Here is an 18093-nt window from a genome sequence, read left to right as displayed (position 1 = left end):
CACACGTATATGTATGAACAGGCAACTGTGTGCTCAAAATAAACATTTCCAGGTCTTGTATAGCAGAGCTCACATTTACAAAAGAACATAAATCTGAATATGTAAAATAAATACTTGCACAGCAATTTTGCATTTTACATGCACCTTTTGCTCCCTCTCAGCTACTTAAGTTCACATGCATATTTTACCAATATAATTTGGGCATCTATTTTTTTAATTTTCTCCCTAAAAATTCATGCAGATATTATTGTGATGTTGCACGCCATAATGTTTTATGGAAATATGCTTATGAGTGTGACTATGATGTAACAAAGGTTATAACCTACTGGATATATGCCTCGTATTTGTATGCATATATTATTCTTGTATCTGAAGCTAGAAATATGAAGTACAACTCTGAGGTCCTATTGTAAAGGATTGGGCCCAGTCTAGGAAGGAGTCTAGTCTGTGAAAGACGCTTATTGGAACATCTCGGAGGGAGAGATTTTACCTGCAAACAATTTCTTAATGTATTAGGCTGACTTGCGTGTTTTTGCTTTATTTTGCTTGGTGACTTACTTTGTTCTGTCTGTTATTACTTGAAACCACTTAAATCCTACTTTTTATATTTAATACAATCAGTTTTGTTCATTGATTAACCCAGAGTAAGTGATTAATACTTGGGGGAGCAAAAAGCTGTGCAAATCTCTCTATCAGTGTTATAGAGAGCGAACAATTTATGAGTTTACCCTGTATACATAGGTGCTGACTCCGTGGGTGCTCCGGGGCTGGAGCACCCACATGGAAAAATTAGTGGGTGCTCTGCACCCACCAGCAGCCAAGCTCCCCGTGCCGCTCCCCCCGCCTCCGCCTCCTCCCCTGAGCGTGCCACATCCCCACTCCTTCCCCCTCCCTCCCACAGCTTGTTGCTGCCAAACAGCTGTAGAAAGCTCTGGGAGGGAGAAGGGAGGAGCAGCAACGTGGCACGCTCAGGGGAGGAGGCGGGGAAGAGGCACAGCCAGGGCGGAGATTTGGGGAAGGAGTTGAATAGGGGCAGGAAGGGGGCAGAGTTGGGGCGGGAACTTTGGGGAAGGGGTTGGAATAGGGGCAGAAGCAGGCAGGGCAGGGGTGGGCATGGGGCAAGGCCGGGGCAGAGGGATGTCGAGCACCCACTGGAGCCATTAGAAGTTGGCGCCTATGCCTGTATAAGCTTTATACAGAGTAAAACAGATTTATTTGGGGTTTGGATCCCATTGGTAACTGGGTGTCTGGATGCTGGGGATAGGTGACCTGCTGAGAAGTTTTTGGTTAGTCTGCAGCTCTGGGGGGGTGGGCCAGACCTGGGTCTGTGTTGCAGCATGCGAGCGTGTCTGGCTCAACAAGGCAGGGTTCTGGAGTCCCAAGCTGGCAGGGAAAATGGGCTCAGAGGTCATTCCAGCAAGTCAGATGACAGTCCCTGGGTATCTGGGTGGTGAATCTTGCCCACATGGTCAGGGTTCAGCTGATTGCCATATTTGGGGTCGGGAAGGAATTTTCCTCCAGGGCAGATTGGAAGAGGCCCTGGGGGGGTTTTGCCTTCCTCTGTAGCATGGGGCACGGGTCACTTGCTGGAGAATTCTCTGCATCTTGAAGTCTTTAAACCATGATTTGAGGACTTCAATAGCTCAGACATAGGTGAGAGCTTTATCACAGGAGTGGGTGGGTCAGATTCTGTGGCCTGCATTGTGCAGGAGCTCAGACCAGATGATCATACTGGTCCCTTCTGACCTGAATATCTACGAGTCTATGAGTCCCAAGGGGGTCTCTGTGACCAGACCCGTCATAATTATTACACTGTGGCATGTGTAAATGTTATGCTAAAGTTAAAAAATCCTAAAGTCTAACTTTACTTATAGTTAAAAATGTGGACAGTGCTGTATCCACCAAAAATATCAAATCAAGTACTTTTCATAATGATCATCAAGTAACAAAGGCTAATTTTGAGAGACAGATGGTCCTCTAAACTGGGAGGAGTGGTAGATACGCTGGAGGGGAGGGATAGGATACAGAAGGACCTAGACCAATTGGAAGATTGGGCCAAAAGGAATCTGATGAGGTTCAATAAGGATAAGTGCAGGGTCCTGCACTTAGGACGGAAGAACCCAATGCACAGCTACAGACTAGGGACCGAATGGCTAGGCAGCAGTTCTGCAGAAAAGGACCTAGGGGTGACAGTGGACGAGAAGCTGGATATGAGTCAGCAGTGTGCCCTTGTTGCCAAGAAGGCCAATGGCATTTTGGGATGTATAAGTAGGGGCATAGCGAGCAGATCGAGGGACGTGATCGTTCCCCTCTATTCGACATTGGTGAGGCCTCATCTGGAGTACTGTGTCCAGTTTTGGGCCCCACACTTCAAGAAGGATGTGGATAAATTGGAGAGAGTCCAGCGAAGGGCAACAAAAATTATTAGGGGACTGGAACACATGAGTTATGAGGAGAGGCTGAGGGAGCTGGGATTGTTTAGCCTGCAGAAGAGAAGAATGAGGGGGGATTTGATAGCTGCTTTCAACTACCTGAAAGGGGGTTCCAAAGAGGATGGCTCTAGACTGTTCTCAATGGTAGCAGATGACAGAACGAGGAGTAATGGTCTCAAGTTGCAGTGGGGGAGGTTTAGATTGGATATTAGGAAAAACTTTTTCACTAAGAGGGTGGTGAAACACTGGAATGCGTTACCTAGGGAGGTGGTAGAATCTCCTTCCTTAGAGGTTTTTAAGGTCAGGCTTGACAAAGCCCTGGCTGGGATGATTTAACTGGGAATTGGTCCTGCTTTGAGCAGGGGGTTGGACTAGATGACCTTCTGGGGTCCCTTCCAACCCTGATATTCTATGATTCTATGATTCTATGATTCTCCACACATTGCTCACTGCCATTTTGTGTCATTAAGATTATTACTGCAATCTATCATTAAGAAGAGGTCCCCACAATTCAATGGCACACAGAGTTGAGTTCTGAACCATCTGACACAGACACACACACAAATCAAAAAGGGAAAACAAAATAATTCTGTTCTCAAATCAGTAGTTTCTGCAAGGAAATGATGCAAATATAAAATGGTCTTATACTAATAATGAATGAAGTACAGAATCTACCTAATAATTTTGCTTCATTTTTCTTTGTATGCTTAACCTATAAATAGCTTTTCATTTTTAAAAAATCAGGTGCAAAGTAGAAAAGAATTTACCATTTGGAGTCTACTTTTTTTTTTTTTTTTTAGATTTTGTGTGTATTCAGTGCTTGTGAGAGGTGCAGACGGACTGTGCAAAAATCAGATATAGAACAAGCAGTGACAATGAAAGCTTCCCATCCACTATTTCATTAGGTGCTACAACTATGGACTGGAATGGCCTCTCTTCAAGAATACCTTTTCAGAATGCTCTGTTTGTTGCTTGGGTTATGGTCTTAGGCGTAGCACAGCATTGACCTATGTTCTTGGGTAAAAATACACCGATTGACTGATTCAGACTGACACCTGATATTCTCAGATCGCAAGAGCCACTAGAATAAGATGAGCTTTGTCTCTGATCTCCCTTAAGATGCTGGATATTTCAGATAAAGGATCTTTTGGACAGTTTAACAATAAAAGTTAGAGAGACCATCCACCTCTTAATACAGAGTGTGACATTCTATACCTTGGGGGAGTGTCCTGGTACCCCCATATTCCTCATTTTTATATAATTGTGATCTTACATATAAAGCATCCCTAGTAAGGTATCGGGGAAAGGTTATGATCTGCTGAAAGTCATTTCTCTATCCATATATGTATATCATTAATGCATATGAAGTTATGAGAATTGCGTTGTATGGTTGTCACTAAGGGCTTGGCCACACTTGCGAGTTAGAGCGCATTAAAGGAGCCCCAGGCGCGCTAGCTCACTACCCATCCACACTGGCAAGGCACATAGAGCGCTCTGACTCCACGGCTAGAGTGCTCCTGGTACTCCACCTCGGTGAGTGGAATAACGTTTGGTGCGCCCCCGCTGGAGCACCTCAGTGCCAGTGTAGACGCCCTGGTCTGTTAGTACACTCTGATCGGCCTCCAGAAGTGTCCAACAACCCCTGTTCTAGCCACTCTGGTCATCACTTTGAACTACTGCCTTGCCCTCAGGTGACCAACCGTCAGACCCGCCCTTTACATTCTCTGGGAATTTTGAAAATCCCCTTCCTGTTTGCTCAGCCAGGTGTGGAGTGCTCTCAGCGAATCTTTCCAAGTGACCATGCCTCCACAAGCCAGGGAATCCCCAGTATGGAGCAATGGCGAGGTTCTGGACCTCATCAGTGTTTGGGGGGAGGAAGCTGTCCAGTCCCAGCTGCGCTCCAGCCTTAGGAATTACAATACCTTTGGGCAGATATCAAGGGACATGATGGAAAGGGGCCATGACCAGGATGCACTGCAGTGCGGGGTTAAAGTGAAGGAGCTGCAGAATGCCTACCACAAAGCCCGTGAGGCAAACAGCCGCTTCAGTGCTGTCCCCGTGACCTGCCATTTCTACAAAGAGCTGGACGCGCTACTTGGGGACAACCCCACCTCCATTCTGAGGACCACCATGGACACTTCAGAGTCCAGTGCAACAAGGCAGGAGGAGGAGGAGGAGGAGGAGCAGCAACAAAGCTGGGGCGAGGGTGCTGAGGCAGAGGAAGACACCACAGCATCCCTAGATGCATGCAGCCAGGAGCTGTTCTCAAGCCAGGAGGAAGGTAGCCAGTAGCGGCGGCCTGTGCTTGGGGAAGGATAAACAGCAGAGGATGTTCCTGGTAAGCAGCTTTTATTTTGGGAAGGAAGTTATTCAGTGCGGGCTCCTGGGACGAGGAGAGTTAGGGCTGCATGCATGCCTAGATGTGGAATAGGGCATTGATATGCTCTCTCACATCCTGGTAATCAGCCTCAGTGATCTCTTCAAAGGTCTCATCCAGAACTTGGGCAATGCGCTTGGGCAGGTTTCTTGGGAGAACCACTGTGGTCCTTGTCCCAGTCAGGCTAATATGTCCATGCCACTGTGCCGTGAGGGGCGGGGGGGGGGACCATTGCTGCACACAAGCAAGCTGCATATGGGCCAGGGCAGAAGCCGCATCGCAGTAGAAGACCCTCCCTTGCTTCCCAGGTCACCCTCAGCAGTGAGATATCTTCCAGGACGAACTCCTGTGGAAAATGTGGGGACAGTGTTCAGTATAGGGGCCCCCTGCTGCTGTTGGCTCTCCCCAAGGCACAGAAACCCAGAGGACAGTACAGTCACGAAAGAATCAGTCCCCCTTGACCCTGTGCTTACTCACCATTTTGGGGTTCCCGCAGGTTATGTGCATTCGCTTTGGGATGGGCAAATTATGCTATTGTGTAGACTGTGCTTGCCCTTAAGTATGGGGGAACCATTGCTCTGTCTGGTGTGAACAATGCTGCCTCTGTTAAGTGTTGCATTTTCCCTTTACAGATGCAACCTTGAGATCTCAGCTATCCGTGTTACCACTGGCCGAAAGACTCCAAAGAATCAGAAAGAGGCCACATAGAAGCAAGGAAGACATGTTGCATGAAGTAATGCAGCATTCAAGTAATGAAAATCAAAAAGTGCAGGAGTGGCGGGACAGTGAAAGGAGGATCCACCAGCAGAATGAGGAACCAGCACAAAAGCGCGGTGCTCCGACAGCAAAGCACGGACCAGCTGATAAGCATAATGAAGCGCCAAGCAGACTCTATCCAGGCGCTCGTAGCCATTCAGGTGGAGCACTACAGCCCCCAGCAGCCCTTGTCCCAAAACTCTTTCCCTTGTGCTCCCATGTCACCTCCAACCCACTTTCCCCAACATCTGGGTTCTTACCGTCACCAGCTGCCTCCAACACCTGTAGCTTCACCACCCAGCCCTGAAAACTATGACCCTTACCCACTGCACTCAACCCCCATCACTATGCAGTATAGCCATCCTGAAATACAGTACTCATTGCACAGCACTCCAGACAGGAAGACTGAGTATGATAACAGGACATACGCAAATCTATGATTGTATCTTTCCCCACCCCACCCTCTTGCCCTTTCTGTTTCGCAAGTAGTTGTATTTCTTTTCAATAAATGAATTTTCTTTTCAATAAGTGGATTTTTTGGCTTTGAAAACATTCTTTATTATTGCATAAAGTAAAAGATACCTTAGCCCAGGAAAGAAACAGGCACTGCAAGTCAGCGTAGCAAACACAGATTCCTACTAACATTGGAACCACTGCACTTCACTCCCGTGCAGGGCACCGGACATTACTGGTGGCTTTCAGCCTCAAATTGCTCCCTCAAGACATCCCTAATCCTTGCAGCCCCTCGCTGGGCCCCTCTAGTAGCCCTGCTCTCTGGCTGTTCAAATTCAGCCTCCAGGTTTTGAACCTCCGAGTTCCATGCCCGAGTGAATCGTTCACCCTTCCCTTCACAAATGTTATGGAGGATACAGCACGTGGATATAACTGTGAGGATGCTGTCATTGGCCTGCTCCAGCTGCCCATACAGAGTGCACCAGCGGCCCTTTAAACAGCCAAAAGCACACTCCATAGTCATTCTGCACCAGCTCAGCCTGTTGTTGAACCGCTCCTTGCTGCTGTTAAGGCTCCCTGTGTAGGGTTTCATGAGCCACGGCATTAAAGGGTAAGCGGGGTCTCCAAGGATCACCATGGGCATTTCGACTTCCCCTATGGTGATTTTCTGGTCTGGGGGAAAAGTCCTGGCTTGCAGCTTCCTGAACAGGCCAGTGTTCCGAAAGATGCATGCATCATGCAGCTTTCCAGGCCAGCCTGCGTTAATGTCAATGAAATGCCCACGGTGATCCACAAGCACCTGGAGAACGACAGAGCAATTCCCCTTCCGATTAACGTACTCAGAGGCTAGGTGGGCTGGTGCCAAAATTGGAATGTGTGTGCCATCTATTGCCACTCTGCAGTTAGGGAAACCCATCTGTGCAAAGCCATCCACAATGTCATGCACGTTACCCAGAGTCACGGTTCTTCTGAGCAGGATGCAATTAATGGCCCTGCAAACTTGCATCAACACGATCCCAACAGTCGACTTCCCCACTCCAAACTGGTTAGCGACTGATCGGTAGCTGTCTGGAGTAGCCAGGTTCCAGATTGCAATAGCCACCTGCTTCTCCACCATCAGGGCAGCTCTCAATCTCGTGTCCTTGCGCTGCGGGGTGGGGGCAAGCTCCTCACACAGTCCCATGAAAGTGTTTTTTCTCATCCAAAAGTTCTGCAGCCACTGCTCATCATCCCAGACTTGCATGACGATGTAATCCCACCACTCAGTGCTTGTTTCCCGAGCCCAAAAGCACCATTCCAAAGTGGTGAGCATGTCCATGAATGCCACAAGCAATCTTGTGTTGTATGCATGACTCGCGTCGATATCATCGTTGGAGCCCTCACTGTCACTTTGGATCATAACGAATAACTCGACTGCCAAATATGACGTGCTGGCGAGACTCGTCAGCATACTCCTTAGCAGTTCGGGCTCCATTCCCACAAACCGAAAGGGAAGACAGAGCGCGCAGTACAAAAAACGTTGAAAGATGGCACCAAATGTGGATGGAAGCAGAGGGATTGCTGGGATGTGAACCGATACATCACAGGGCGTTGGGACAGGACCCAGAATGCCCCGCACTCCCTGCCCCCCTTCCCACAAGCCACAGCACCAGAATGGGAAGAGGTGCTCTGTGGGATAGCTGCCCATAATGCACCGCTCCCAATGCCGTTGCAAGTGCTGCAAATGTGGACATGCCTCAGTGCACTTGCAGCTGTCAGTGTGGACAGACTGCAGCACTTTCCCTACTGCGCTCTCCGAAGGCGGGTTTAACTCAAAGCGCTCTACATCTGCAAGTGTAGCCAGGCCCTAAAACATGCTGTAAGTTGGGGAATCAGCCAGATATTAGCTCCCCAGAGGCAACAGCAAGGAAAGTAACCAGCACCTGGCGAGGTGTCAAACAACCCAACAACCACCACTGTCCAGCAAGGGAGCTACAATTCAATGACTCACCTGCATGAGGCAACACCAGGGGAATTGCTCAACCTTTCCTGGAGACTCAGCAATGCCCCCAGACATGCATGAACTTGTGCTCCCAAGCACATGGGACTGAGGCTATAAAACAGAACACAGTGGCCACATGCTGGGCCTTTCTCCTTCACCCATCTATGCTGCAAGCAACAAGGATATTCTGAAGACTCCAAATGAGGGGACTGACCCAGATTTCAAGGGTGAAATCTGTGTATTATGAACTGCAGTATCCAGTGGGATGAGAAAAACTGCTTAATCTAAATGTTGCCCAATCTAATAAGGTTGAGAGTTTAGACTGCGTGTTTATATTTTATTTTCTTTCGGTAACTAACTCTGACTTTTTGCCTATCACTTAATGTCACTTAAATTTATTGACTACAAAAGATAGATTTTGTTTTACTCTTTATCTTTACCAGTGAGTTTGTATGAAGTATGTGGCAAAATTGTTCAGGTTTGCAAAGGCCGGCGTACATCCACTTTCAATTGATGAAGTGGTAAACCAATTAATAAATTTGTACTGCCCATCTTGAGCAGTGCAAGATGGTATATTCCTGAGGTACAATTTTGGGAGCTGGGGGGATTCGGCTGGTGCCTTTCTTTGTGTGATTCATGAGTGGCTCTGGGAGCATTTATGCAATCTAGCTGGGTGTGGGGCTCCACATGTGGTTGTGCTGAGTGAAAACGCCTGGAGGGGCTTGCTGCTCACGAGCAAGGCATTGTGAGAGACAACCCAGGCTGGAGAGAGTTTGGGGGCACAGCAGTCCCACAGTCCCAGGCTGCACCCCAGGGATTCCGTCACACTGAGTATTGGCTATTTGGATCTAATCACAACCATGTACATTTCTGTAACCTAACTTTTATTGTAATAAATTTGCATACAAAACATACAGCAAACTTCACCAACCTCCAACTGAAATCTCACATACACTTCGCTAAAACACTAATAAAGTATATTAATTATAAATATATAAATATGATCAATAAAGCATGAAAGACATAATAGCTAAAGCTTTCTGGGAGACTTTTCCAAGAGCTTACTCTAGCTTCTAACTGGCCTTCCTGAAATAGTTTAGTTGAAGATTATGTTAATCATTCTGCACATGCTATAAGGTAAGTATCTTACCATGGGATTGTGGTTCAACTTCCATATTTCAGCTCAGAATACTATAAATTAGATTAACTAATTCAGTTTTAGTCATTTCTACATTTTCCTCTGCCCAGTAGAAAGAATCATAGACATTAGCAATGAAAAAGGCAACAGGTCATGCAGTGAATCACTTTGCCTATTTTGGAAATAGTGAGATGTCCTATTTGCTGTCATCTAGCAAAAAAATGATAACATGGTAGAATCTGCTCTGGAAGTAAGAAGGCAAACTAGTAATGAAGAAAGGCTCTTTGGAATTTAGGAAAGGTTTTCTATTTTAAACATCTGATATGGAGATTAATGGACAATAAAAATCTGTCTCTCGCAAGACAATCCACAATCCAGGAAAAGGTCAATCATTTCTAAAACTAATTATTTCCTTTAGAAAAAGGGAGGAGAAGCTCAAATGTTATATCTGGGCAAACTGTACTGAAAATGTGGAAGAAAATATTTTTCACAATAGTTTGTAACAGATTACTCCAAAGTCTGGGCACAAAAGTGTCTATACAAAAAAGTTTCACTGGTTTAACTAAAACCAATTTAAAACTGATCTAATTAAACCAGTACAAACCCCAAATATAGACACTTAAATCTGTTAAATTTTTTACTTCAGCTAAACTAATATAAAGCAAGGTTTAAATGGAGTTAAGTGGGTCAACATTAAGGATTTGTATCAATTTAACTAGATCAAATTTCTAAATCTATTTTAGTTAAATGGTACAATTTTCTAATATAGACAAGACTTCAGTTGAAGAGGCAAATCAGCTATAAATACAGATCTGCAGATAAAGCTTGCACTACAAGTTAATGAGTTAGGCCTGGTCTATATATCAAAGTTAGGTCAACATACGCTGCCTTGCCTCAACCTCATTGTGCATGTGTCTAAACCTAAATGTGTCTCCCACTAATATAAGAACTCCAGTATAGCACCTCCCTACAGCCCATCCTCAACATTTCACATGACTGCATCACTACTCCTACCACTCTACCCCGGGGGACATTCAGAACTACAGCAGCTTCACATACCCTGACCTATGAGAGGCACGCTTGATGTACGTTTAGATAAATGGACATGAATGTTCCTTCCCTTTCTTGAAGCTCTGTTCCAGAAATTTGTTATGGTTTTAGTGTATTTGCTTTTAACTTGCACAGAATTTTTTAAGTGTTTATTACTCAATAAAACTCTAATGTTTGGAAAATAATTCATCTTTATTAGTTCCCAACATATGCTGCAGAATAACTGACGATACTGAAAACACCCACTTACTGATGATTGCACATGGACAACTCAGAGGATCAGTGACAAACACAGTGTAACAATCATAAACATACAGGAAGCACCACAAAATTAATAGGTGCATTATCAATGTTACACCTGTACACCAAGCTCTACACAATTCCTAACAGTCCCCAAAACTGCAGGGCCAGGTAGAGCACCGTAATCATAACCCATTACTGTGGCTCAGTGTTGAACTGCTCTTTCAAAGCCTGCCTGAACCACATAGCTCTGTGTTGAGCTCTTCTAATAGACCTTGTATCAGGCTGCTCCAACTCAGCAGACAGCTGCTCTACCTCTGCCCTCCACCCCGGTGGCAACTTTTCCCCCTTGCTTTGCAGGTATTACACAGTGCACAGCAGGGAGCTATAACAATTGAGATATTTTTCTCACTGAGATCCAGGCTAGTGAGTAAGCAACACCAAGGTCCCCTCAATCTACCAAAAGCACATTCAACTGTCATTCTGTACCCAGTGAGCCAGTAGTTGAATCTTTCCTTGGTGCTGTCCAGGTAGCCGGTGTACGGCTTCATGAACCAGGACAGGCTGGGTCCCTCAGGATCACTACTGGAATTTCAACATTGCCAATGGTAATCCACTGGTCGGGAAAGAAAGTCCATGCTTGTAGCTTTCTAAACAGTCTTGTGTTCTTAAATATGTGAGTGTCAAGCACTTCCCTGACCAGCCAACAGAGATGTCAGTGAAGCGTCCCTGGTGATCCACCAGCACTTGCATAACCATTGATGTACTTTGTGTCAAGGTGGTTGGTGCCAAAATAAAGATATGCGTGCCATATATTGCTCCACTGCAATTTGGGAACCCCATTACTGAAAATCCATCCACTATGTGCAGCACCTTGCCTAGAGTCACAGTCCTGCGTAGCAGGAGACGATTAACCGCCCTGTTAGGTGACCAGACAGCAAATGTGAAAAATTGGGACGGGGATGGTGGGGGGGAGGGTAACAGGAGCCTATATAAGACAGACCCAAAAATCGGGGCTGTCCCTATAAAATTGGGATATCTGGTCACCCTAAGCCCTGTACACTTGCATGGCCCCCACAGTGGATTTTTCAAATGCCCACTGACCAGTAGCAATCCAGCATTGCAAGTTTCCACAGTGCAACCACCACTTGATTCTCTACTGTTAGCGCAGCTCTCATTTTGGTGTCCCTGCACTGGAAAGCCAGGGCGACCTTGACACAGAGACCCAGGAATAAAGCCTTGTGCATCCTAAATTTCTGCAGTCACTGCTCGTAATCCCAAGCCTGCATTACGATGTGATACCACTAGTCAGTGCTCGTTTCTCAGGCCCAAATGGCACTCCATCATCTGCAATTGCTCCGTGAATGGCACCAACAATCTTGAATTGGTTCTCGCTATGTCCCACAGCAATCTATCCTTCAGGCAACTGTCATGTTCCCCACTGCTCTTCTTGCAGCTCTGCAGATACCAGAGGATGGTGTGTCCCATGCTCGCAATGCTCATGACAATAGTGCACAGCTGTGCAGAATCCACACTTCTGTCTGAGATGGTGGACAGCAACAAGTCCTATGCGGGTTCATGGGATTTTCAAAATAGGCATGAAAATTATGGGACAGAGCTGGAAAAAGCTGTATAATGGGCCCTTGACCCTGCCGTCTTGACCTCCCCTGTGCAGCTTGTTTCTGCCCCACCATGCATTGCCAAAACTTCCCAAAAGTTAGTGCCCTGGATGGTTGCAAGTTGCACACTATTATACTTCCCCATGGGGCACCCACTGTGCACTGAAACAAGCATTCCTGGTGAGTACGCGCAGTGCCGACACAAGGAGCCAAGGATGCACATGCACAAGTGATATACTAACCCAAATATAAACAGTTTTAGGACTGGATTTAAACATTCCCCTGGAATGAATATAATGCAAAGATTGTGCAATTGTTCTACTGTATAAGAATCAGAATGAGAAACTGAATAGACAAGTGAAGCTAACTAGTCTATTTCCAGTATTCAAGCTGAATAAACTACAAAAAAATAAAACTGTATGTTGTTAATTTAATCTATTTGTTTGTTAGAGGTGCTTGTCACCACACAAACAGTGGATTCACTCTCTCTCAATACTACTGTGAGGTAGGAAAATATCCCCATTTGACATATGGGGCACTGAGGCATAGAGAAATTGCTGCTCAGAGCTTTCCCCAAATGGCAGCAGAGCAAAATCTAATGGAGTCTTGTCAGTTTTTACTGCTGCTATACAGAACATTGTCAGCAACAGAGAAAACTGAGAAGAAAAAGAAATTTCACTCTGCTGCTTCTTGGGGGGTGGCAGGGGAAAATCTATGAGCAGTTGCCTAGGTAGGACCATGAGTAGGGTCCTACCAAATTCACGGTCCATTTTGGTCAATTTCACGGTCATAGGATTTTAAAAATCATAAATTTCATTATTTCAGCTATTTAAATCTGAAATTTCATGGTGTAACTGTAGGGGTCCTGACCTAAAAAGGAGTTGTGGGGGCGGTTGCAAGGTTATTCTAGGGGGGGTTGCAATACTGCTACCCTTATTTCTGCGCTGCTGCTCGCAGCCGCGCTTGCCTTCAGAGCCGGGCAGCTGGAGAGTGGTGGCTGCTGGCCAGGAGTCCAGCTCTGAAGGTAGAGCCGCCACCAGCAGCAGCGCAGAAGTAATGATGGCATGGTATGGAATTCCCACCCTTATGTCTGTGCTGCTGCCTTCAGAGCTGGGCGCCTGGCCAACAGCTGCCACTCTCTGGCTGCCCAGCTCTGAAATCAGCGCAGAAGTAAGGGTGGCAATACCATGATCCCCCCTAAAATAACCTTGTGACACCCCCCCACAACTCCCTTTTGGGTCAGAACCCCCAATTTGAGAAACGCTGGTCTCCCTCATGACATCTGTATATGATAGAGTAAAAGCACACAGAAGACCAGATTTCTCTACACCCACCAGATTTCACGGTCCATGATGAGTTTTTTATAGCCATGAATTTGGTAGGGCCCTAAACATGAGTAATTCAGTAGGGTGGGAGCTCAAAAAAAGACTAACAAAGCAAATAGTGGGGAGACACTGTCACAGAAGCCAGGAGTCTCTGGGGAACAGAGAGGTGGAGTGTAAGAATCCACTGGACTAGAAACCAGGTGTGCAGACCCCTGGGACAGCTGATGTTTCCACATTGCCACCTGGAGGCCATGCAGAGACACCTTCAAGGAGCACTGTGGAGGTTAGACGCCACACACAGTACAGCCAGAAGGGTCCAGAACGATCGTATCCTGTGGCCTTCTGATTGGTCCATGTTCATTATTTAATCGTGGATGGTGCCACAGGAAGTTGTCTGAGCAACCACACAAACTTCTGGCTGTGGTGACTCCAGATGTCACCTCACTTTCTAGTCTCCAGTATCAGACCCTAACCGGGCTCTTGCCTCCTGACACCAGCCTGGTAATTTCCAGTTTCTGACCCTGGCCTGACTCTGACCTTACTGATCCTGGCTCTAGTGCAGGGGTCTCAAACTCCCGGCCTGCGAGCCTTCCCAATGTGGCCCATAGGGCTTCAGGAGTTTTGGGGCTGGGTCTCTCCCTTGGCCCCACCTGCCACCTCCAGGCACTCCTCCACCCCCACCCCAGGGGCCCCAGCAGCACAGCGGAGCTGAGCGGCGTCTGCCTGCTCGCTCCAGTGTCTGCCGGTCCCTCCCTGTGGCCCAGGGGCAGGGCTGTGCCTCTGCACACTGCCTTCGGCCCAAGCACCCCTGCAGCCAATGGGACACTGCAGGGGCGGTGCCTGGGGGCAGCAGCGCACGGAGGCCCTCCCCACCTTGGAACCCCAGGTAAGCACCGCACCCCAAACCCCCTCCCAGAGCCTGCACCCCCTCCCCACACACCCCCAGCCCTCAAACTCCATTCCAGAGCCTTCACCCCAGACCCCCTCCCCGACCCAAACTCCCTCCCAGAGCCCAACCTCTCACCCCTTCTGCACCCAAACTCCCTCCCAGAGCCTGCACCCCAATCCCCTACCCCAGACCTCCTCCCCCACCCAAACTCCCTCCCAGAGCCTTAGGCAGGTGGGGGGCAGAGTTTTGGGGGGCGCAGTTTTGGGGGTGGGTTCTGGGCGGCATGAGGGACATTATTGGCCTCCTGGGAAGATTTGAGGACTGGCACTGGCCCTAAGGTAAATTGAGTTTGAGACCCCTGCTCTAGTGATTACTCTGACCCCTGCTCACCGACTACTGCCTCGTGGCTGTCCTTTGACTTGTGGACACTAGCCCAGGCATGACTGCTAGGCCAGACCGCCTATGCCCGGTCCCTTACATAGAGAGCGAGTCCACACGTGTACACATCTTCTCCCAGCAGCCAGAAGGGATTAGGGGGCGTACTTCAAATTTACCAGACATCTACTATCAAGAGGTTCATTCTAAAATGCAGAGGCCTTGCTCAGCACCATCCCCTTTCCTGGAAACTGGGGGTATTGAAGGGGGCTGGTACCTCACCCAGGCAATCCCACAAACACTGGAGTATCTTTCACTAGAAGACTTAGTTCTTGAAGTATGTCCCTTAAAAACTCCGTTTTCTTCTGTAGTCATTAGGGATTTCCTATGCATCCACAGACTTCCAATCCTGATGGCAATGCATCTCTGGGAAAGGCCCCCTTAATGCATTCCCTTTTGACTAAGAATCTCAAGAAAGGAACACTCTTTGTTCCCTACCTTTACTTAGAGGGAGATGTTTTTCCACCGGCTCTCCAGAACCATCTCTGCATGAAATGCCCAAACAATTTAAAAGAAAAGTTATAAGAAAATAAGATTTATTAAAAAGAGAAAATCTGAGTAAAACAAAAAAAAACCTATATGCATAACACATCTAGAATAACTTGGTCAATACTAACTCAGAAGTACAAGCTGTGACATCACAGGGAATAAGACATATTTTGCATTTCTTGAGAAGAAAAGGAGTACTTGTGGCACCTTAGAGACTAACCAATTTATTTGAGCATGAGCTTTCGTGAGCTACAGCTCACTTCATCGGATGCATGCCGTGGAAACTGCAGCAGACTTTATTTATACACAGAGAATATGAAACAATACCTCCTCCCACCCCACTGTCCTGCTGGTAATAGCTTATCTAAAGTGATCATCAGGTGGGCCATTTCCAGCACAAATCCAGGTTTTCTCACCCTCCACCCCCCCACACAAATTCACTCTCCTGCTGGTGATAGCCCATCCAAAGTGACAACTCTTTACACAATGTGCATGATAATGAAGTTGGGCCATTTCCTGCACAAATCCAGGTTCTCTCACCCCCTCACCCCCCTCCCAAAAACCACACACACAAACTCACTCTCCTGCTGGTAATAGCTCATCCAAACTGACCACTCTCCAAGTTTAAATCCAAGTTAAACCAGAACATCTGGGGGGGGGTAGGAAAAAACAAGAGGAAATAGGCTACCTTGCATAATGACTTAGCCACTCCCAGTCTCTATTTAAGCCTAAATTAATAGTATCCAATTTGCAAATGAATTCCAATTCAGCAGTTTCTCGCTGGAGTCTGCATTTGAAGTTTTTTTGTTTTAAGATAGCGACCTTCATGTCTGTGATTGTGTGACCAGAGAGATTGAAGTGTTCTCCAACTGGTTTATGAATGTTATAATTCTTGACATCTGATTTGTGTCCATTTATTCTTTTACGTAGAGACTGTCCAGTTTGACCAATGTACATGGCAGAGGGGCATTGCTGGCACATGATGGCATATATCACATTGGTGGATGTGCAGGTATACGAGCCTCTGATAGTGTGGCTGATGTTATTAGGCCCTGTGATGGTGTCCCCTGAATAGATATGTGGGCACAATTGGCAACGGGCTTTGTTGCAAGGATAAGTTCCTGGGTTAGTGGTTCTGTTGTGTGGTATGTGGTTGTTGGTGAGTATTTGCTTCAGGTTGTGGGGCTGTCTGTGGGCAAGGACTGGCCTGTCTCCCAAGATTTGTGAGAGTGTTGGGTCATCCTTTAGGATAGGTTGTAGATCCTTAATAATGCGTTGGAGGGGTTTTAGTTGGGGGCTGAAGGTGACGGCTAGTGGCGTTCTGTTATTTTCTTTGTTAGGCCTGTCCTGTAGTAGGTAACTTCTGGGAACTCTTCTGGCTCTATCAATCTGTTTCTTTACTTCAGCAGGTGGGTATTGTAGTTGTAAGAAAGCTTGACAGAGATCTTGTAGGTGTTTGTCTCTGTCTGAGGGGTTGGAGCAAATGCGGTTGTATCGCAGAGCTTGGCTGTAAACGATGGATCGTGTGGTGTGGTCAGGGTGAAAGCTGGAGGCATGCAGGTAGGAATAGCGGTCAGTAGGTTTCTGGTATAGGGTGGTGTCTATGTGACCATTGTTTATTAGCACTGTAGTGTCCAGGAAGTGGATCTCTTGTGTGGACTGGACCAGGCTGAGGTTGGTGGTGGGATGGAAATTGTTGAAATCATGGTGGAATTCCTCAAGGGCTTCTTTTCCATGGGTCCAGATGATGAAGATGTCATCAATATAGCGCAAGTAGAGTAGAGGTGTTAGGGGACGAGAGCTGAGGAAGCGTTGTTCTAAATCAGCCATAAAAATGTTGGCATACTGTGGGGCCATGCGGGTACCCACAGCAGTGCCGCTGATCTGAAGGTATACATTGTCCCCAAATGTGAAATAGTTATGGGTAAGCACAAAGTCACAAAGTTCAGCCACCAGGTTAGCCGTGACATTATCGGGGATAGTGTTCCTGACGGCTTGTAGTCCATCTTTGTGTGGAATGTTGGTGTAGAGGGCTTCTACATCCATAGTGGCCAGGATGGTGTTATCAGGAAGATCACCGATGGATTGTAGTTTCCTCAGGAAGTCAGTGGTGTCTCGAAGGTAGCTGGGAGTGCTGGTAGCGTAGGGCCTGAGGAGGGAGTCTACATAGCCAGACAATCCTGCTGTCAGGGTGCCAATCCTGCTGTCAGGTGCTTGAGAGTGTCCTTCCCCATCTCCCTATCCTATGGTCCCCTCCAGTAAAAAAACTTTCAAGTGACGTTGACTGCTCAGAACACAGGTGAATGAAAAACAAACATTGGAATGGACTTGAAGTGGCAGGCCGTATGAACATAACAGTGGGTAGAGGCAGTATATGTGCACCCCATCTCACTTAACAGGCATTTAAGTAGGTCCAGTACAGGTTAGAGGGCTCCCAAAATATAACCAATAACCCAGGGTAGCCCCCTTGACCCACTCAGAGGAATCAGCTCACTTCTGAGTCTTCCAATTCCCCCCACCTGGGTCAGACGGAGAGGTAATATAGCCTCAAGGGGAGACCTTGGTCTGCAGAGACTTCAGGCCGCCACTTCTCCTTATAGCACAAGTTCCACCAGCAAAAACCCTGGGTCTCATTTCCATCTGGGAGCTGGCTCTTTAAGCCTTTATCTGTACCTGATATCAGCAGCAAGTTGTGACAAACTACACATTCCTATAGGTTTCAGAGTGGTAGCCGTGTTAGTCTGTATCAGCAAAAAAAAACGAGAAGTACTTGTGGCACCTTAGAGACTAACAAATTTATTTGAGCATAAGCTTTCGTGGGCTAACACCCATTTTTTCATGTTCTCTGTGTATATATATTTATCTTCCTACTGTATTTTCCACTGAATGCATCCGATGAAGTGAGCTGT

General features: G+C 46.9%; 1 protein-coding gene across 3 annotated transcripts in view; it reads right to left on the bottom strand.

The window, feature by feature from the left end:
• The window catches only part of DISC1 (DISC1 scaffold protein), a 363689-nt gene that overhangs the window by 309313 nt on the left and 36283 nt on the right, over positions 1-18093 (bottom strand). The gene's annotated exons all lie outside the window — the stretch shown is intronic.

This window comes from Lepidochelys olivacea (genome assembly GCF_965140295.1).
Source record: "Lepidochelys olivacea isolate rLepOli2 genome assembly, chromosome: 3".
Lineage (NCBI taxonomy): Eukaryota > Metazoa > Chordata > Testudines > Cheloniidae > Lepidochelys > Lepidochelys olivacea.
Note: the sequence above shows the minus strand (reverse complement) of the source record. Positions and strands in the feature narration are given on the sequence as shown.